Source organism: Cygnus atratus, chromosome 12, assembly GCF_013377495.2.
Source record: "Cygnus atratus isolate AKBS03 ecotype Queensland, Australia chromosome 12, CAtr_DNAZoo_HiC_assembly, whole genome shotgun sequence".
NCBI lineage: Eukaryota > Metazoa > Chordata > Aves > Anseriformes > Anatidae > Cygnus > Cygnus atratus.
Window position 1 is genome coordinate 10,092,228 of NC_066373.1, and position 21,531 is coordinate 10,113,758.

The 21,531-nt window shown below is 40.3% G+C and overlaps 1 protein-coding gene across 9 annotated transcripts in view; it reads left to right on the forward strand.

Moving 5' to 3' along the window:
• The first annotated feature begins 697 nt into the window (after positions 1-697).
• GARRE1 (granule associated Rac and RHOG effector 1) overlaps positions 698-21,531 on the forward strand; it is a 54,224-nt gene continuing 33,390 nt past the window's right edge. The window contains exons 1-5 of one of the 9 annotated variants that reach the window (XM_050713186.1): positions 795-837; positions 1,768-1,791; positions 6,190-6,335; positions 12,156-12,279; positions 18,303-18,419. The gene's annotated coding sequence lies outside the window, so the exon portion shown is untranslated. Of the gene's footprint in view, positions 838-1,767; positions 1,792-6,189; positions 6,336-12,155; positions 12,280-18,302; positions 18,420-21,531 lie in introns of all 9 variants that reach the window. The other 8 variants (XM_035543390.2, XM_050713191.1, XM_050713192.1 and 5 more) reach the window with 8 other exon arrangements.

Sequence of the window (21,531 nt, forward strand, 5' to 3'; positions counted from 1 at the left end):
TCGTATACAGTCTTCATTAAGAGTGAGGAATAATAATAAACTGGTTCAAATTCACACAGCAAAGCCGTCACGTACCAGGCCTGTTTTGGTTGGGGCAATTTGTAAGGCTGGCAGCACCATGATAATTATGCCCAAGGGGACCAATTTCAGATAACTTTGTGAGCATTTTACCCAATCCCCAAAAAAACGTTTAACAACGGTGGTGAACCCCATAGTTTCCCTAGCTAGTGACTTTAAACAGAAGAAGAATACAGTACTTTGCAGTTGCTGCTGGCGATCTCTGTCACTGATCATTCCCACGTGGAAGGACACACTGCACCTGACCATGAAACGACAGGATGAGAAACCTCGTTATTTGAGGTTAATATAAAATATGGACTGATTTTTATTATTTCTCCTCTCCCCTCGTCCTCTGCTCTGAATAACGGCCTGCCCGTCCCTCACCCTCCCCATTTGCCCCCCAGCAGCCGGGGCCGGGTCCCCTCACACGACAGGAGGCAGCCGGGGCCTGCCCCACACCTCGGGGGAGCTCGATGTATGTGTGTTTGTCTGGAAGGACATGGGGCGAACTCCTCAGCACTCCCATGCCGGGACAAGGCCCCACACCTCCCCGTCCACCCCCCCTCAGCTCCCTGAGGCGCCGCGCCCCCCCCCCCAAGCCCTCAGCCGCCCGCCCCGCTCCCGCCTTCCCCTTCCCGCTGTCAGTCGCGGCTCTGCCCGCCCCCGGCCGGTCCCTGCCCGCCTCCTTCCCTCCCCCGGCGCCCGGCGGAGGAGCCGCCGTTTCCGGAGTACACAGAGCGGCGCTGGCCGGGCGGCGGCGGCGGCTGTCGCGGGCAGGTGAGTGAGCGAGCGCCGCCGCCATGCCCCCGCTCCCCGCCGCCCTGCCTCAGCCCGCCCGCGGCTCCGCAGCCTGCCGGGCCCTGGCGGTGCGAGGCACCGGGCTGGCGTGGCCGGCGTTACCGCCGCTCTCCTTCGCTCTCCCGGGTGCCGAGGCGGGCAGCGGGCGCTCTGGGGCCGGGAGGAGCCCCCCGGCGGCTCAGCGGGAGGGCGGCGGTGCCCCGAGGCGCGGCCCGGGGGCTGTCGCCCAGCACCCTCGGCAGCGCTGGCCCGGCCCTGCTGTGGCGGCGGCAGGCTCGGCACGGCTTGGCACGGGGCGGTGGCGAGGCTGCGGCCGCGTCCCCTTCTCCCCTTCCCTCCGCCGTGACCCGAGTGCGGGCAGCCCGGCGGGGCCTGCTCCTTGCGGGCGTTCCTGCGCCCCTTGGTGGCGAGCTGTGGCCGCCCGCCGCTCCCTCCGGCCTGCTCCGGCCCCGCAGCGAGCGACAGAGACCCTGCGGCGGGGGCCTCGCGTCAGGGCGGCGCGGCTCTGCCCGGCCGCCTCCCCGCCTCAGGGCCCGGCCGGGCTCCGGGGGCTGCCCCCGGGAGGTGCCCCCTGGAGGGGCCTGGCGCTGGGTTCCCCCAAACCCCCGGCCCGCAGCGGTGTCTCCGTGCTGCCGCCCGCGCTCGGCTTTCACCTGACGCTCGCTTCCAGCGCTATTTAGTGTTATTTTTAGTCCCTTGTGTCCATATTGTGGGCTGAAGAGGGAAACTCTCGTTTTGGGGCATAGCTGAAAACTTTGCTAATATACCTTCGCTTCACCCTGCTTGAGATGGGGCCTGCGCGGGGTTTTATCACTGAGTGATGAGGAGCAGGTATAAATTTGTCAGGTGGAGGGATGTAACCTCAGTAATTTGAAAGATTTTGAGAGCTCTCTTTTGATTTTGTTTCAGGTGGAATTACAAGCCTAGTTGCAGGTACGAGTCAGCCATTATTATTAGTTTTCCAGAGGAACAGATGTCTGGGTGTCATGGTGAAGAGGGTGGCGTACATCAGCCCTCCATAGTGGTGATAAGTGCCCGGCTCCTCACAGCCGGTCAGCCTGGGGCTTTGGAGGCACGTGTAGCTGGCAAAAGGTGTGGGTTTGGTTTCCAAAATGGCACTGGGCCTTGTAATAGCCAGCATGGCCATTGGATAATCTCAAATCCAGAGGCCGGGGAAAAGGTCAACGCTGGTTTTAAGGCCGTTGTTGCTTGTATGCTCAGCCCGACACCATCTTGGGGTGGTGTTGAGGAGCTGTTGCTGTTTTCTGTGGGTGATGGATGGCTGAAGCTCCTGCAATCCGTTCCCTCACCTCTCTGAGGTATGTGGCATGTGTCGCGGAGCTCCCGGCCACATGAAGGTTTTGGTATGCAGCTCATGGGATCAGGAGTGCTGGCCGATCATGGCGTGCACTCAGGTGCTATTTGTGTATCATGTACATCAACATGATTCTGCACTCGGCTGGAGCCTTTTCCTGGGCAGCGTTTCTACAGAAGACCCTTATTCTGGAGAGAATTGCTATTCTTCCAAATTTAGGGCTTGCACAAGGTTTTTGCTTCTTTTTCTTTCCCTCCTAGAAGGAAGGCCTTTCTCTTTTAACTATTACAGTTGTGAGGAAGATGTGTTTTGGGTCAACATCCACGTTTCTGCTGCTTCATGTCACCTTTGAGGTGTGAGGAACTGGGCTGGAAGCAACGCGGAGCTGCTCCTTCATGTGCGTCTTGTGGTGTTGCTTCTTAGGTCAGCGTAAGGCATAAATCCTTCTGTTAGCGTTTTTCATTCTGAATCAGGAGTTACTCAGAGCTGTTAGGAAACTAGAAATACTGCATACAGGGAATATTTTTGAGACAAAAGTCTCTTCTGAGACTTTGAAATGTGGTTAACAATTGATCCTTCATACAAAACAGTATGAAAATAATCTGCTGAAAATCTTTAAAAGAATAGTCTGAGTTTCTTCCATCTCTTAGGCATCAACTTTTATTTGATCACTTTAATCTTTTTTTTTCTGTGTTTTTTCTTCTGCCTCCAAATTGAGAGTGCTTTTCCCCCCACTTCTTTCCACAATGTATTATTTTTCATGACCTCCTCTTCCCCTGCATACAAATGACTGCCAGGCTTTCTTTGCAGGAAAACAATTGTATTTTTACTGTCCTGTGAGGTATAAGTAAGCTTCCTTTTGTATCCTGTATTGAGTGTAGTTTTAAGTGCTGCTGCTTGCCTCTCATTACTCAAAACAGGGTTGTGTGAAGAGAAATTGTGCCGCTGCTTTTGTTTATATAGTAGTGCTGTAATAGGAAAAGACTTGTTCTTGGTACAGTGAATGCTGGTACACCAGAGATCCTGCTAATGATAGTGATTAATAGGTGCTGCTCAAAATAGCTATCACTGTTGATATGACTAATTGTACCGTATGAAAAGAACTCCTTTATTCCCAATAATCTCAAGGTGTTTCTACAGTTCTAGAGAAATGTCTGATCCGTGCAGATGGATAAATGCCCAGTGAAATGCAGAACTTAGAGTGAAGTGTGGCAATTCTTCAACAGCTCGCTGCTGTGCTGCAAAAGCACTTGGGGCTGAAAATGAAGAATATCGTCTTGTGGTTACTGTAGGTAGATAGAGTATTATTACTGGAATTGGATGCTGGCCAGAACAACACCCTACATGTTACGAACAATGCCAGGGTATTGTTAGTAGCTATAGAAAGGGTTTTATATCATACATGAAAGATGACATTTCCAGCAGCATGGGTAACCTCATCACAAAAACAGTGTGCTGAGGCTGGTTCACAGGGCAGCTGATTCTGCTAGGCTCAACAAAATCTACGTTATAATTACACCAGTCCTCCTAGAGCTTGGTGATACGTCTCAATTAGTGTTTTTTTGACCTTCATTGGCCTTTGGGTAACAACAATTTATTAATAACATGCGGCAGGCAATCTTGTGCTCTCCAGGCAAGATTGTATTCTGGGATGTTTAAATTTTGTACATCTTGTGGCTGAAAGCAACTCTGGAAGCTTATTTGAGGACCACAGAAGGTGCTGTGTCTCGGTATCTGCAGAATCTGAAGCTCTGCTTGGTAGGATGAAAAAATGTTTTGAAAGCTAAGTGGAATTTGTTAAAGATGTGTTCCAAACTCACTGAGATGTTAGTATTAATGTTTTGTCATGCCTTTTTGGCTTTGTGTGGGTTTCTTGTCTTCTGTTGTTGTTGTACTTAAAGGATTATTTTATAGTAGGAGGGATTTAGTCCCTTCTGCCCCCAAAGAAACTATTAAGTTGTGGGAGATGGGAGCATGAAGCATTAATATTACTAATACTACTTTGCGGTTTAATTGATGAGTTAGTCTGATATGATCCCAGTCTTCTGGTGTTCTGTGAATATATCATTTTGGTCAAATCCTTGAATTTTGCCAAAAACATGACATTGGTGAGATGTTTCACTAATGTTACAAGACAAGAATTATTTTGGGAACTTTGGTGGTCTTGAAATACCAAACTTGCCTTAGTCAGCTGTAATTGGTGAGGATTAGTGTATTGTTTTCTTAAAAATAAATATGGGGAGCTTACTCTGCATGGTTCTGTTAAGGTCATCAACTTTGCACGAGGCAAACTGACTTCCAGTGACCTGAGTTAGAGCAGCCTTAGACTAAGAGGGGAAGAGTGGGTGTGAGGGGGAACAGCAGAGCAGAGATCCTAGAAATGCAGGTTTAGCTTGGAAGAATGAAAGAAAAGGGCTGGAAAGGGAAACGCACAATATTCCAGGTGGTGCTGAGGGAATGTTGAGGTGGCTGTGAGTAAAGATCAGTAGGGTGTGCCATGAGGTGGGGGTAGCTGGGGCTGGTGGAGCATGTTCGGGAGTCTTTTTAGCAAGTCAGACATTCTTCTATCTGTGGTATTACCTGCTGTTGGTGGTCCATTGGCTTCAGGCAAATGATAACATACAAGAGCTTATCGGCGCAAGTACCTATTACAAATTTTATTAAAACAATGAAAGTTTTAAGTAGGATATTCCAGGCCTTTCCTTTGAAGAACCATTTTCACAAAGGAAATAAATACTCTCCCTTTGAAGGAAAGCCATTATAAGAGAACATGATAACACTAGTAAATATTTTTTTTGTACTTCTAAAATATAAAACAACTTCTTGCTGTAAAGTGGCTGCCCCCCATTTTTTAAATTAAAAGTTATCTTGTATGTTTTTACTGGTAGGGTTACATCAGAGAAAGTAATTCCTTCGGAAACATCTTTAAAATACCTCCTTAAATTGTGACTACTTTCCAATTATGGTTTTCAGTAAAATTCTCTCCTTGGGATGACTGAACATATTTTCTGTTTTAGGCTAGCTCTCTTTTCATTGTCTTGCAACACAACTGTATTCCTTCTTTGTGGTCTTGGGTTTCTTGCTTTTTTATTAGTTTTCTACTTTTTCAAGTGGTTAGGCTTTTTTAGTAAATATGACTCTTTAATGTTCTATCTAGTTGTCTTTCAGTGGGGTACTTGTCAGAAGTTAGTATTTATTGGTAGGCATTTCTGTACAATAGCATTGCAAAAGACAGATTTTTTTGGAAAATTTCAACAGGAAAATTCCTTTACTGCCCTGTCAGCCACCTCATCTCAGGCTTGGATATTGTATTTTTGTTTTTTCCTGACTTACGCGTTGGCTAGGAAGTTAGAGGGGAACCTGTTAACTGATTGTTTAATAACAGTATTGAAGGTGTGATTCTTGTTTAGTTGTGCACTCAAAGCTGACATTTAAATGGAGTCGTCTGATTACAGAAAATTCCTCATAGGCTTCTGTGCGACATATGCTGGTGCAATCTGGGGATGAAACAAAAGTCCTGAATGTCAACAATTTCTGAATGTTAGGGGAAGTTTGTTTCCCTTAGAAATAATAATATTTAACTTTGACCCTTTAATGCTTTATTCAGACGTGCTATGTTTTGGGAACTTTTTAAAGCACCGTATGGAGTGTGTTGTAGAGGAGAGTGTGGGAGAAGAGCAGAAAGATGGGAATGTTATGGACCCCTTGCTTCGCCAAAGCCATCCCTAGTGTGATTCATGCTTTTGTTACTGTGGGAGAGTAATCTAGCAATGAAATTTATCTTTAATTCTTTCAGAACGCACTGGTTTTAGTTTCTCAAGTACATTACCTCACTGTGATAACTTCGTATGTTTGCAAGTTTCTGGATAGTATTAGGGATTCCTCAGGATTTACTGGGGTGAAATTACGCCCTTTCAAGCATGTCCACATGCTCTGTCTGATACCAAGATATTCGAAGCAATGTTCTAGGTATTTTCCATGTTTATGAAAGCTGAACTTCCTGCTCTTCTGTACAGATTATAGAACTTGGCTGATTATGCTTTAGAAGAACAGTTTGAGTTCAAGCACAAGAGCTTCCCTAGAGAAAGATAAAGCACCTGAATGTCTGCAGCTTACATTCCAGAAAAACCTGGAGATCTTTGAAGTGTTTCTTCCAAAGAGTGTAAGTACAAGGTAATATTTTAAAATGCTCCTTAAAAATACTTGAAGCTGTTAATCTCATCCTGAAGATGCTAGAAATTCTTCTTGCGTAGCCCAGCCATATTACAGAAATGCTGAAAAACAATGAAAGCTGTAGTGACCAGGAGGGACAGACACAAAAACAACTCCTGTTGTTGTCGAAAGACTTTCGTTGTCTCTGCATCCTCAAAACTTGTGAAGAAGACTGAAGATCACAGGGAAAATATCACTATGGGTGAATGTAATTCTATGCCAAAAGAATCAAGGAACGTGATCTTTCTGTTAAGTATTTCAAAATTTTTCTCAGAATGCTATTTGCAAGTCTTGCACCAGATAGTATTTTGTAGAAGGAGGAAGAATACAAGGAGGAAGAGACTAGCTAAAAATTTCATTCTTCCAGTTCTATAATCTGTATTTTTCTGCATGCATCTTGTCAGGTAACTTCAATGTAGAATGGTTTCATCACCTCCAAATGCTCAGATGAAACCATGTATGTCACGTGAACATAAAAACAAATGCAGCTTTTTGTCTTTCACTGGAAGCACTTGTGATTAGTTAAAAAAAAAAAAAAAAGGAAGGATTTTGAGACAGGAATATATTGATTTATTTATTTGGAGTGAAGCATAGCAGTATTGCCTACTGTTGAGTGGTCTGCAGTTCTTTGTCCAAGCAGAAGTTAAGGCCAGATAGTATAGAATGGCGTTAACTAAACCTGTGCAAATACGTTGTACAGAATCCAACTTCATCAGTGCATGTTTTGTAGCTCTGGAAAAACTGTATTTAGCCTCTTACCAAGGATATAGTTAGGTATTTATGTTCGTTTGGCTGAATGACACAGTTTGCAAATATTTGCATAACAAGGTAATAAGTTCTACGCTTTTTCCAATGTGAAATGACCATTTACAAGCAGATGATGTAGCTGAGAGCTTTAACGTGGTGCCAAAAATAGATCTAAAGCTAAATACGTGTCATTTAGAAAAGCTAAAAACTTTAATTACTTTGATCAAGACCAAACAATTAAGAAAATGTATAGTGATAAGAATTTTACTTTCCTGAGCCCAGTTCTGAGCAGTGCAAATGAAATGATCAAGCCTGCCAGGTTGCCGCTGTTGTTGGCAGGAAAGCAGAGGTTTGCGTAGATACTCATACATTCTTCACCTACAGAGAGCAAACTGACGTACTTTGCTAACTCACAGTGGAATACAAATAAACTGTGCTGGGCAGCAACTGGTATAGATACACAAGTTGTGATACAAGCCAAGTTAAAATTTTGGTGGTATTATAACCTGTACTTCTGTTTTAGCTACTTTTGAAGACAAGCTGCTGAAGTTCTTATTATAGAAGAGCAGGGCTACATTAAAAATAAAATTTCCTGAAATAATGCAAGTAAAAGCAGACTTTTTTATTTCTATGGCTTCTCTTTCTTAAGAGACTTCCATGCTAATAAAAATTGCATGAGGTGCAGGGAGGAAATGCCAGTTATTAGGACAAAATGCTGGAAAAAGAACACGTATACCATTACTGGGAATGTGCTTGGTTCTGTATTAAACTGTAGAAAGAGTCCTTGCCTGGAGAGCTTCCAATTTTTCTGTATGTCTTGTGTTGCTTTCCGGAAGAGAAAGAAAACCTTTTCTCTTTAGCAATCCCATTAGATCTCATAATAAACCTTTTTTCTCTAAATGTTGCAACAAGCTACAGGACAACAGATTGTGATGTCAAATTCACTTCAAGACCGAAGAGAAATGAGTGTTGTGAAGTTTGAGACAAATTATTGCAAAATAAGCTAAGCAGTTATCAAACTTTATATAAAATTGTGATGATTTGACCATGAATTTAATATGGGTTTGTTCAAGTTCTTCTTAGCAAGTGCATTCTGCAGTCATCAACTCTAATTTGAAATACATTTATCTTTCATATAATATTTGGTCTTAAGACTTGGGTCATGGGACAGAATGTGAGGTAGTTTGGCAGTCTTTGGTCAAGTGCACTTCTTGGTTTATCCACGTGGAAACATGGTGCAGCTGACCTGTGCTATTTTGAAATTAATCCGATGCTTGCTTTTGTGGTTAGAAAAGATTCTGCTCTGGTTAAGAGAAATCTATTGCTCTGCAGATGTTGCTAGACGTGAGATCTTTTGAAAACCACTAATGATACATGTTTTGTTTTTATATAGGAATGTTACATTTTTGTGGTGATGGATTGGTATGATAGAGTAAATCTGTAGTTGACGCACAAGATTAAGTGAGATGTTTTGGGGAAAAGTGCATTTTCTTCCTTTGAAGACACATCAGGAAGCATCTTTTCTTTTTCCATTTTAGTTTCTGGAACAGTTAAGTTATTGTGACTTTTGATTAGAATTGTCTGATGGTCAGGCAAATGAAAAACAAACTGATTTGCCCCTTAATTGTGTTTCCCCTGAATGTGTGCTGAAAGACTCGAGCAACTCTTCTACTCTTACCTTCTCTTGCCTTCTCTCACTGGATCACAGTGACCCTGGTTTTAGTTGAGGGCTGCAGAGATCTCTTTCGAATCAGGTGCTGTCTTTCAAGCATCAGGAGATGTTCTTGTCACTGAATCTCTAACACTTTTTAGGTTGCTGCTGATCAAATGTCAGAGTCACTACATTAAAACCTTTCATGGTGTCTTTGATTCGGAATGCTTTTCAGAAGAGCATGCTTTAAACAGACATGCCTTTGGACTGAACACTTGGTGTGTGGATGGGCTTGCAGGCACCAGAGTTGAGGGTTGAATAGCTACTCTGGTTATAAAGTACAATGTAGTAAGTTTAGTTGGTTCTTAAACAGCTGCACAGAGATTATTACCTATCCAATGCATTGATTTTTTTTGATAATTTAGAGTGTTTTTAAACTAAATTTCTCAAGTCAGTTTCTAAGGGAGTGTCTGTAATTAGCACATTGCTGTTGGTCTCTCTAGAATCGCCTGTCCTTACCCTCTTATTTGTTGTTTTGTGTTTTAAAGTGTGTTTCCCCATCCCTTGCACTTTGTAGAATTACTGATGGAAAATGTCTGCCTAGGCTGCCTTCCCTTGTGTTTCATATCTTTTGCTCTGTGTTCCACTTGAAAGGTCTTAGTGTCCCTCAACTTTTTGTGCATTATGATATTTACATAAACCTACTGTTAATATGACTGATAAAATTTTACTTGACATTAAGTTGTGTTTTTTTCTGAGATACTGACAATTTCTTAAGCTTGCAGTTCAGCAAGTGGATGCTCTTCTCTGTCTGATGTAGTGTGTTTCTTCCTGAAGCAGAAGAAAATTATCTATTTCAGTTAGTCACTTTCTGCTTAAAAGTTGAATTTGTGTTTTGTTCCAGAATTTTTAGCACAGATGAAGCAGTTTCTTTTTCAAAACATGTTTGTTGCTTCAGGGAAGGAATACATTCTCTTCTTTGCATATGCTATTTGATATATTCTGTTCGGGAGCACAAGTTGCTTGTCTCTACTGTGTTGGTTGTTTTTCATTGCACGTTAAATTGTCTATCAGGAAAAGCAAGGGTAAGTGTAGCTTAAGAAATATTCTTCACTACCTAATTGTAGTCCCTTCCCTTTTAACTTAAGATTTTGTAAGTGATACAGTGATACAGTCCTCAGCATGACAAGCACAGACAGGAAGGTATGCTGTGTTTTGATCCAGTTATATGCTATGTTGAAGAGTAACGTATGTGAATGTGGGGCATCGTGTGTGCTTTACCTTTGCTAAATGTATTTCTCTACAAGGAATGCTAAGTGAGCAAAGTTAAGCTGGCAGGATTTGCAACAGTGGACTTAGAGTGAATATTGTGCAACTAGGTATGTGTGAATACTGGTTATAATGCTTGGTGAAAAAACCTGGTTGTGCCTTAAAGCACTGTTTACTTAGTGAACTTCCTATCCCCAGCGTAGCTGTCTCTAAAGGTTTGTGTTGTTAGGGAGTGGCATTTTCTTCTTTTCCTTTTGCATCACACCGTTGACTTAAGACCTGTAATTCACTGCCTTCGTTTACCTTACACTGTCATAGGCAGATCTCATTCTGCCCAAAAGACAGCATTCTGAGAATGTCTTGCCCAAAATAGGGACAAAAGTCTACATAAGTGGAGTCTATATGTTTCAACTTCAGAGGCAAAGAAATGCCAACAGAATAATCTGAAAGATATGAAAAACAGTCGATGGAAGCATTTTCTGTTCCAGACAGAGAACAATATGTTGGCTGTAAGGGGAGATACAAATGCATTTTGTAAATGGCTGTGCTGTTTAAAATGATGGTATGCATATAAGAACTCAAGCAGCAGAATGCCTTGCTAATAGCATTTGAGACACCATAAATAGTTTAAGCTAATTTTGATCATCATATTCATACACTGTAAAGAAAACCATCAGTTTCACTGCTGAGCCCGCAATCAATTCTTTTTCTAATGCTGCTGAATCCAGTCACTGTACTTTTCTCTTGGTGATTTTTTTCATTTTGTAGTTATTTTTCCCATTTTCCACTTTAATTCCCATTGAAAATGCTCCTGTTTGTATGCATTGCACAGTGTGGATTGGAATGCTAGCCGAAGGAGGCAGAGAGAAGTCTGCCGTGTTGAAAATGTGAAAGATTCCTGTTGTTCTAAACTTGGTTTGGCTTAAACTCCCCTGCTGCACAGAAATACGAATGGTAGTTGAAGGTAAAATGCCTTGATGTATAAAATATTACTTTGAAGCTAGTCCCAGTTCTGACTTCAGTGTAGAGTATTCCTAATAAAATAGTTGATAAAGGCAAAAAGTGGTACGGTCTGCCCCAGCCACATAATGTTACTGGACACTTTGAAGAAAGGTCATTTTCCTTATTTTTAAAATGGAAATTATGAAAAAATGATCTTTTTTTTTGAAATTAAGTTCTCTTAGTAAAAGAGCACATAGCTGGTATGTGCCTATTACATGATGTATTGTTAGGTGTAAGCAGGATGTATTTGTTGTGAATAAGAACTTGTGAATAAAACCAAATATTAATACCTTGATGAGTTGTAAGAATGCCTTTCTAATACTGTAGTTTTTAAACCTTCAAGTAGGAAAAAGAAATTAAAAATAGGACCAATACTGTTGACTTACGAGCAAAAATAGGATTTTTAGTGTTTAAAATTGACAGGTAACTACAGCCTTTATAATATAATAGGGAAAAGCAGAGTTTCTTAGGAAAAGATGGAAAAAATAAATCTAGCATGCTTGCATTTGGTTATCATAGTGTTCTCTGGGAGATTGCTACAGATATGTGTTGTAAGCTTATGCAGAGTATAGAATCGTAATTGCCTGATAGAGTAACTCTAGAAATAGAGCAAGATCCTTACAGAGAGTCTTGGAAGGAAGGCATGTCAGTAGCGGTAGTAACACAACTTCGATTTGTTTTTCTCCATATGATGCTTTGGAGACAGGAGTGGATAGAAGTCCTTCCCACGGACATGTGTTAGCTGTTTTGTTTGATTGTGGGGAGCAATTTGCACTTTCTTCTACCATCAGTAACTGGAGCAGGCTACACACAAATTCGGTTTTCTGTCAGTTTGCAAAAGGGGGAAAAATGTGGAAGATATATTATCTGTAAATGGAGAACATAGTTAAGAAAAATAGATAAAACATGAGCCTTAGTTGTTAGCTCTACCAGCTTCTTTCCAAACAACTAATTGTTCTGTGGGGGACTATTACTGCACTGTTTATCTTAAAGCAAATATAAGGTGAACTTTTTACCCAAGTAATAATTCCACTCATCTTCTCCTGGGACATGTGTGGAAGGAGTCATTATTTTTATTTTTATCTCTTAACTCTGTTGCAGGTTAGACAGAAAGGAGAGGTCCTTTAGCAATGGAAGAACTTGGGCAGAAGTGACTACGCTAGCAGACCGTGTTTGCCTTTTTTCTTCTGCCCAAAGCCCATCTCCCTGTGTTAGGAAAGAGAAGGTAAAGTATTTGAACATGTTAAACAAAAAATATATTTAGGGGTAGGGGAAAGAAAGCAGGGTATGTACAAGGCCAGATTTAGGAACTGTAAGAATTGTATGGGTTGTAGTTGGAAATAATTTCCCATTTCTCACAGAACGGACACCATCTAAATATCCAAGAATTCACTGATTTTTAGCTACCAAATTCAATTTGTCAAGAAAAAGTTGGAAGGGAAATACTTTAATGAACTGTTTGGCCCAGTCTCGATTACTGAATAATAGAGGAATGCTTACCTTTTGGAATAGGCAGAAGTCACGAGCTTGCTTAGACTTTGCTTAGCCTGTTGGCTCTACTTTTTAACAGCTTTTCTGCATTTTGCTGATATATAAATAGAATGCTTTGTAAAAGATCCACGGTGCCTCAGAGCAACCTTCTTCAGGTCATAGAGCTGATCTACGAGCATCTCAGTGAGCAAGGTAGAGGACACCTGTGTCCCGTGCTTCCTGAAAGCACCATGATGAGTTCGCATGGTGTGGGAGATGGGAGCTGCTGGGGTGCATAATGTTGATCATGGACTGGTAATGGGACGATGAGTGGTGTCCAAAGTCAGCCTGGCTGAGCTGTATGTAGCTACTGTGTGAATGTTCCACTGCGGTTGGAAGAACTTGAAAATAAAGAATATGTATTAGATGAGATCCATGTTGAAATACAAAATCCCTGGCTGTGGTTCCTGAGCGGTGTATAGCTTCTTGCAGGAAGGTGGGTTTCGAGCAGGTTGCAGGCTCACCTGGCGGGGAAGCTCTGTGTACACCGAATCAGATGTGTTGTGAAAATGTTTGATTCACAGTTTGTGGTAGGTAGCATGCTTTATGACAAAGAATACTCTTACGTGACTAAAACCACCTATGCTATGTTCCTGAAAGTTTAAGAAAGGTGGGAGTAGAAACAGTTATGAAAAAGTAAAGGCTTTCTTAATATTAGACTCGAGGAGGATTTTGGAATTATATCTGTAATTCTTATTACTGAAAGCAGAGACTGTAGGGAAACCATTTATAAAATATTTACATCTGACAAGCAAATTATATTAGTACTTTAATTTTGTATTTTATGGAGACCACAGTAATAAAACGTTTAATGAATTTAATATTTTGAAACAGTTATTTGGATTGTTGGGCAGTCATAGTGTGATACTCTTTTTCCATTTGAATAACAGTATCCTTTTTGAAAACATACTGGCAAATAGTTTCCTAGTGGTATGATAAATTTTTGTGGCCATCATTCATTGACGTGAGAATTTCAGTGAGTTTTTTTTGAGATGTTTTTAGCCCTCATTTTAGCATGGGGGGGGGAGAGAAGCTTTCAAACATTGAACCTTAAGACTAAGTGAAATTACTGTCAGAAATATCTTCTTAAAACATTGTTTTTTGGTAAGGGAAGGGCAGACTTGACTTGTAACATCATCAACATAAATGAGAATTTCTTTATTTTTAGTACAGATAGTATTGTTGTTTTTCTCCAGTTGCCACCTAGGAAAGAATTTCACTTTTGGGCTGCTTCGGATTGTACTGCTCCTGTTGGCATGCTAACTTCATGGTATAAACTGATCTGATAAGTATATTAATGAGATGACTCTGACTTAAATATTTTATATTTATTGTTTTCCAGTCAGTTTCAAAATCCAGCTCTTCTGCCCTAAGAGATTCTTGCACTTGTTTTTCTCTAGTCTAATTTATGTTCACTTATCTGCTTTTATTCTTAATTGCTAGAGGCTGTCTTCCCACTTGCACAGTTCAGTTTCTGTGGAACTACCAATAAATTCAAATGATGCCCTGCTGACAATAGGATGGAGGCTGGTGGAGGAGTGGGAGAGAGACAGTAGAACATACTAATGGCATTTATTAGAACTGCCTGTGCAGACTAATGCAAAATAAACTGTATTTATTGTAAAACATGCTGATAGAATATATAAATTTAACAAAGCATGTTGTAGCGCTTCATGTCTTAGTCCAAAGAATGTTCCTTCTTTCCTAATTTTGCTTGTGTAGCCAAGCTGTCCCAACAACTGATTATGTCCAAAATATAATTCAGAAAAAAATTTTTGAACTTCTAATGACAATTTGTTTGTTCTTATAATTCTAGGCTGACTAATCTTCTGATTAAACAAAGGAAAATAATGCCAATATAGTTAGTCTTGTTTTGAAAGGGTATCTATTGGTTTGGTGTAAGCATTATCAATATTTTGATATATGGTGCATTGGAATTTATTATTTCTTTTTTTCTTCCACTTTGACTGTGCGTAAGCAAAGATAATCAGTAGTGCCTAGTGACCAAAGCTGTCCTTCACTGCAGAGTAAGCACAGTCAACTGAGCAGTGATAGGCATTCCCCCTGCTTTCCGAGACGTGTTTTCTAGGACTGAAACAGATTATTTTGGGGTAGGTGGAAGAGCGTTAGCATGTGGCTTGATGAAAATGCAGACACGTACTTGTAACTGTGCAGCTCTGTTGAGGGCCTGACTGTGTCAGACTGCAACCTCTGGGCTTGGGATGCCTCCTGGAAACTTTTTTTTGGCACTTTGGAGACAGAAAAATATTTTTTCATTCTTCAGGGAGTTGTTCTGTATCAAAGTGCTTCTGTAGGAGAATTTGTACGTGGCGGGATGTTTCACCCTAGCAACTGTTAAATTAAATATTGATAAAAGTATGAAAGGGAGTTATGAATAGTGCTAACTAATTAGAAGTACAAATTTAGACCCCAATCATTGTGGTCTGGATAGACATTTGATCCAGTAGGCTATTTTGATTTTAATACGTTTTGTGTAGGAAATGTTGCAGAATCAATGGTAAACTCTATATTTTGTTGTTGTCCAAAAAAAAATATGGCAGGTTTAAGCAAAATCCATCTAATAAGTAGATGGTGTTAGATGAGAAGACTTCCTTTGTAATAAAACCCTGCAGTTTTTAAGACTTCAGCTTAATGTTTGCAAATATTCTCTAAGTCGCTCTAATTGCTCTAAGTTTATGCTTCACTTTGCAGACTGCCCTGAAATGCATTTCTGTTGTATTTTAAGGTCTTTATCTAAACCTTCCAACAAATAAAGCTGTTTCATCGCAGTGTAGTTCTGGCAGCAGCATTGAAAACTTCTTTTTCAGAGGAGGCTTTTAAACCTGTAATACAAAAATGTGTGTATTTCTAAATGTGTGTGTTTCTAATTGTCTTAAGTGATGTAAAATTGTCCTCGACCAGAAGCATATGGTTGTAGGTTCTGACGTAGTCTGTGCGTTATCATGACTATAGGAAACAGTCTGCAACGCGGAGGATATTTAATTTAAAAAATTGGGATAAGGGTCGTGAATTGTATGCTAGAAATAGAAAATAAGATTAGAGATTATGTTTCAGGCATGGAGCCGTCTCTAGGGGGGGGGAGCAGAACAAGGTTACTTCAAGGTTTGGAGCCTGCTTGGGGGATGGGGAGAAGGCAGGAAATCCAGCAGGGCTAAAAAGGGTGCCTGGGGGAGTTGTTGTAATGGATTACGTAAAACTTGCCACGTATCTCCTGGGCGCTTGGTGCTGTGCGTGGTGATTTTCTCCTTACCATCGCTTGCTCCTGCTCCATCAGGCACGGGCAGCATGTGGTGGTGCCACTGGGGTGGTTCTGCCTGGGCCGTCTGCACGCCCTCTGCACAAACAGCCCCAGTGGTGAAGAGGTTGCTTTTTCTAAACATAATACGTGGGAAATGTGTTTGAAAGGGGTCTGGCTGGAGCAGTAATAGATGCACCAGCTCGTATTGAAACACTGCTTGAATGTGTTTGGCATCTTTGCCATGTGTTATGGCTGGCAGAGCGTTGCTGTGTTGCAATTTCTGCGGCGGAAAGCCCTTTGCCAACGTAAGCTACTGGGAAGGAGCGTTAGTTGGCTAAAATCACTGAAATGTGTAAGCCTAGTTTCACGTTTTGATAATTATTTTTAAATATAGTTGGCACAGCAGTAGATAGGTAAAATTTTAAATGTTTCTTTCTAGTCTTCATTTGTGAACAAAAATCAGCTCTGTTACTGAATATTGAAATCCAGCGGTGGATGTGCTTGGTTAGTGAAGTCAGGATCTTCTACAGCTGCGTGTGTGGGATATGTTTGACTGGTGGTACTAGGTGCTTCAGAGGGAACAGGACACGTCAGTTTTCAGAAGGATCTAATAAAGTTTAAGTGTTCAGGTTTGCTTATGGATGTTTCTCTGGTTTCTAGTCAATAGATCACATTCATTTGTTGTATGGGTTAAAACATTACATGTATTTCTCTTCCAAGATGTATTACAGCAGCATAAATCTCCCATTGTACCCTCTGCCGGGAGAGATTTCTTGCACAACTCGGTGCAGAAATTTTGGCACATAATAACCCGGTGACAAATTATGCAGATGGATGGGAGCTTAGCTGTTTGTATAAAACTGTCAGTACTTCTACTTTCAGGACATGCTAAGCTGGTCTGACTGTGCTTTATGTATTGTAAATTAGGTCAGATAATTATTTAACAATTGATAACTTAATTTGGAGGGTTGTTTGGGGAGTAATTTTAACCCAAGAACAATGGATTTTTTTAAAGAGAAAATGGCATTGCATCAAATCACATCAGAATTTCTCTGAACTTCGGTTTGTCTGTTGTATGCCTTTCCCTGCCATACACTTGATGTAGTAGCTTAAAGCTGGAAGCAGGCAGAGCCGTGTGCGCTGCTGAGACGTGCCGGTGGAATTTCATGTATGCATTTGTTAGCAAATTGCTGTTGTGCTAAGTTATTTATGTTCCTTAGTAGCGTCTACACTAAGTTTAGAAAGTGAGATTTATTTCCAAATGTGCAAATTTAGTTTCCAAATGTGTAAATTTATTTTTGTTGATAGAAGTAAATAAACTTCATTGTTGAGTGTAAACTGTTTTAAAGACGCAGGAGAACAGTAGTCTGCTAAAATATTAACATCTTTGGCTTTTTTTTAATACAAAGAAAGTAGATGTAATCAAGCTAGTCTTCCTGGGAACATAAATGCAAAACCCAAACATCTAAGTGCCTAAGAAACCAGAAATTTCTCACAGCTGTATCAGTGTAAGGAGGGGATGGAGACCCAAGACTACACTAACAGTCCTCAGCCTTCAGTCTGCAGCTTTCTGATTTTTAAGTTGACCTGTGGCCTATTTTGACATTTACATTGTGTGGATAAAAGGCAACAAATTATTCCATGAACTGAAATAGAAAGCAGGTTTACTGAAGCAGCTAATAGATGGCACTAGATGCTGCAGTCTGAAAAGATTTAAGCTGTTGCCATTGTAATAAAAATGGGGTGGTACCTGCTGGAACCACAGGCTTGCTTAAGAAGGGCAGGAGGAGAATCCTTTTGTCTTTGGTGCTTAACTTCTGTTTGAACCAGTGTTAATAAGACTTGCAGGAGATTGAGCAACTCAGGCAACGTTTTTTTAAGTTGCCTGCTTTACAGCAGGCAGAACTAGCTAAGTGCTAAGCCAAGATGTAGCTGTATTTTTCCCGTTTGGTTTCTATTAGAGATTTAAAATCTGGAGGGTGCTCCTGCAGTTCATCTTGTAACTAATTGTTTTGACCCCAACTATGCAGGATGAGTTAGTGCTATTTTAAGTCTCATCTATATTTAATTAAGACTTATAAATTCTGGTCTTAATGAGAAGGAGAAGGCTGTGCTGAAGACATATAACCACTTTTTTTTTTTTTTGAAGAAAGGTTATGAAGTATGCATGCTGCCATTTTGAGTTTTCTAATCTTTATGATCTCAAATTACTTGTCACCACTGTTCCTTCATCAGCTACAGAAATTACTTCTACGTAATTTAATGTATAAAAATGTAGGTTCTTAGAAGCAAATCATTCTGACAGCTTCCAAAAGTCTCCTGTTATAAAGATCTAGTTCAAGAATGATTTTAGAATTAAAGCTGAAACTATTAAGCTACTACGTGATTTACAGTATTATTATTTGATGCATTTGGAGTGTTATGTACTATGTACACACTGATGTTTGGTTTTGTTTTAGGAGAGAGGCTGCTATGCGCACTGGATTGCTCTGGTTTATTCATATCCTGTGACAGTGAATCAGATATTGCTGTCTATATACAGACTGAATTGCCAGCCAACTTCGGGCCCAAATATGGTAAACATAATTATGTTCATTTGCTATAAAAATACATTCTCCTTAGTTTAACATTTTCATGATTACAGTTTTCTGATAATTCCATAATTTTCAACATGAGAGGGATCTGAAAGGCCTAATCATCACGTCCCTCTCTTCAGTATAGACTGTAGTTTGTTTTCCTGGGCAAAACTCCAGCTGTTCACTGATGAATCTGCTGCTACTCAAATACAGTAAGCCTATAAAGCATTTGGAAAGTCAGAGCACAGGAGCTGTGGTACAGAGACATGAATCTCTCTTAGTTACATGGCAAAAATGCTCATGGTTGCAACTGTCATGAGACAGTAAGTGTATGTGCTGATGTCAGTGTTTCTGATATGATGTACTCCTGTTTTCTATTTCTGGAGATGCAATTCATATTTCAGAATGCTTAATGACTTTCAAGTAGGAAATTTCAATGAATGAGTTGGGTGAGGAGGAAGGCAAACTTAAAATAGATAAAGCCTCTAATGTGTGCTGAAGAGAACAAATATAAGTAAATGTTGGATTAGTCTTAAGTATCAGTCACAAGGGAATAATATGGTAATATACTTATTAATACGAAAAAGTGAAGTTTACATGTGGAAACACTTGCTCATATTAGCCATTTCATTTGTTAAGTGGGTGAGGATCAGTATGTTTAATGCAACTAAGAAAACACGTTTGCAGTGTTTTTCTTGGTGTAGTCTAGCATCAAGAGAATGATGTAGTTATATTCTGTAGCAAGCATTGAGAATTTAGAAGCAGCATAATAATTTGGGAAAGGAAAGATGGTTGGTGTTGAGTTACTCTAAATGTTTTGAAAGGTTTCATCATGCTTGCTTCAAACAGGCAGAGAAAAAAAAATCAGAAATCTTAAAAGCTTCACACGATTTTCTGTACATAATCTGCCTCATACTTCCAGTACTCAAAAATGTGTTGCTCATAGAAGAGCTTTAAAAGTATAGACATTTTATAATTTTCACTGCCTTGAAACATTGCTTTTGTCTAACAATACTAAAATCATACTGTACTCTGACTTTGGGTTTTCTTTTTAAAGTTGCATAGCATCAAAAACTCAGTTAAAACAGCCTTGAAATTTGGTTTATGAATATTTATTTCAATGAAAAAAATCAAATATGTTTGCTGCTAAGTGTGAGTACTGTGGCATTTCTGGTGTATAGTATCTGTTTTGGCCGGAAGCCTTGTCTAAAAATTAACAGAAGTATTTTCTGATTGCTAAATCAGTTGTTTCAGAGTAGTTGTAAGTAGGATGTCATTGTGTTATGATGCTTTTGATAATCACTAGGTTGTAGCGAGTAAGAAGGTCAAAAATGGCCACATTGGTTCAGACGTCAGAATTGATCTAATTCAGCCTTGTTTAACCCCATGGTGGTTATAAATGGATACTTAGGGAAAGGCAAGAACAGGGTAAACTTGTGGCCTATACCCATTTAAAACTGTCTTCAGTGATTTGCTGCATCTAGGGTTCCCTGAGCCAGTAACAGTTGGTCTGTTACTAAGCCAGAGGAAAGAAAGAAGGATCCAGAAACCAGAACGGCATGTTAAATTTGAAGTGTGGGTAAAATTTGAATTTATAGGGTTATAACTGTTTTGCAGCTTTCCCAACACACACACACACACTCCTTTGCTTATAGCTTGTAATGTAAGACTTAATCTTTTGACTCTTATATTCAGCATCAGGCTGGCATTTTAGCAAAAACAGTTGTAACACTGAGATCAGGCTAGAGCCTGTCACTTTCTGTGTGAGGCTAGGAATGTTTTTCCCACGTACAAGTTGATAAATTTATCCGTAGTCAAACTCATCTCTTATTTTAGTCCCTCGCTCCTGTAAAGTTATGCCATTCTTTGTGTATATATTTAGTAGTGTATGTAGTATGTCATGCTTAAACACTGTAGTATTTGACTTGGGCTCTTACTTCCACTCGTCTTTTCAAGTCTTTTTTAAGATATAACTTGTTGGGGGCAATGAAAACTTCCCGAGAGGAATCTGACTTTGAAAGAAGAGTCGTGGAAGGTAGCATTTATAGAGTGCCTTTCCATTATTTCTGCAAGCACTTTGCCAAAGGGTGGGAGCCATTGCTATTTTTATGGGTGCATAATCTTTTTATGAAGTATTTGGAACCATGATCAAATCATTTTAAAAGAGCAGAAATAAAGCTCTACACTGAGCTCTCTTCAATTGCTTGATCTATGCTGCTGACTCAGCAATAGCTAAGCTTTTCAAAGCAATTTCCAAAAAAAAAATTGTTAGGGATTTCAGAGATGTAGGCAAGGAAAAAATTTAGTTGAAATTTGTAGCATACATTTAACAACGTGTACTAAAAGCTTCTCTTCCCATTTGATGATACTGAAAAATACATCTGGCATTTGTTTATACAGGAAAACTGTAATTCATGATTTAAAAAGGTACTTGAGTATGTGAGAGATACCGCTGACTTTACTGCAACTAATCATATGCTCTAGTCCATTGCTGAATTGAGCCCAAAGATTAAACTGCTTCCAGGTTTAAAAAGTCTATGATGAGACTGCAGGATTGTGCGTGTGTTTTCACTGTTCTTAGTCGTGTTTCCTCCTCCAAGTTAAAGCTGGCCTTCTGCAGAGGCATGGGAAACCTTGATTTTGTACTTACCAGAGAACTAAAAACCAATTACATTCCGTTTTCCTAACACTTGTTTGTACTGTTACATTTTGACTAAGAAATACATAAATGGCTTCTGCTGCACTTCAGAAAGGCTTTAAGTGTGTCTCCAAGAGTATGATGTGCTGGGTGGGTTTAGGAGGAAACACATTTGCAGAGGGTAGGGGCAAGTTATCTGAAATGGCCATAACTGGACCAGGATGCACAGGCCTTGCCAACTAATATTGCTGTTCACATGTTCTTTAACCAAATGAAATTTTCTCAAGTTCAGCCCTTTCTTCCTGCCTTCCCTTCAATGGGAGGGGAAGTCTATGGCTGAAATTTGTCACGTATGGGAATAGATGTTAACTTATTCTCAGACTTGTCTAGAAATTGTCTGCTTTCCTTCTCTTCCTTGAAACTACAGCCTTCGGTACTTCACTCTGTTTTGAAGAAGAGCGTATTTTTTCAGGT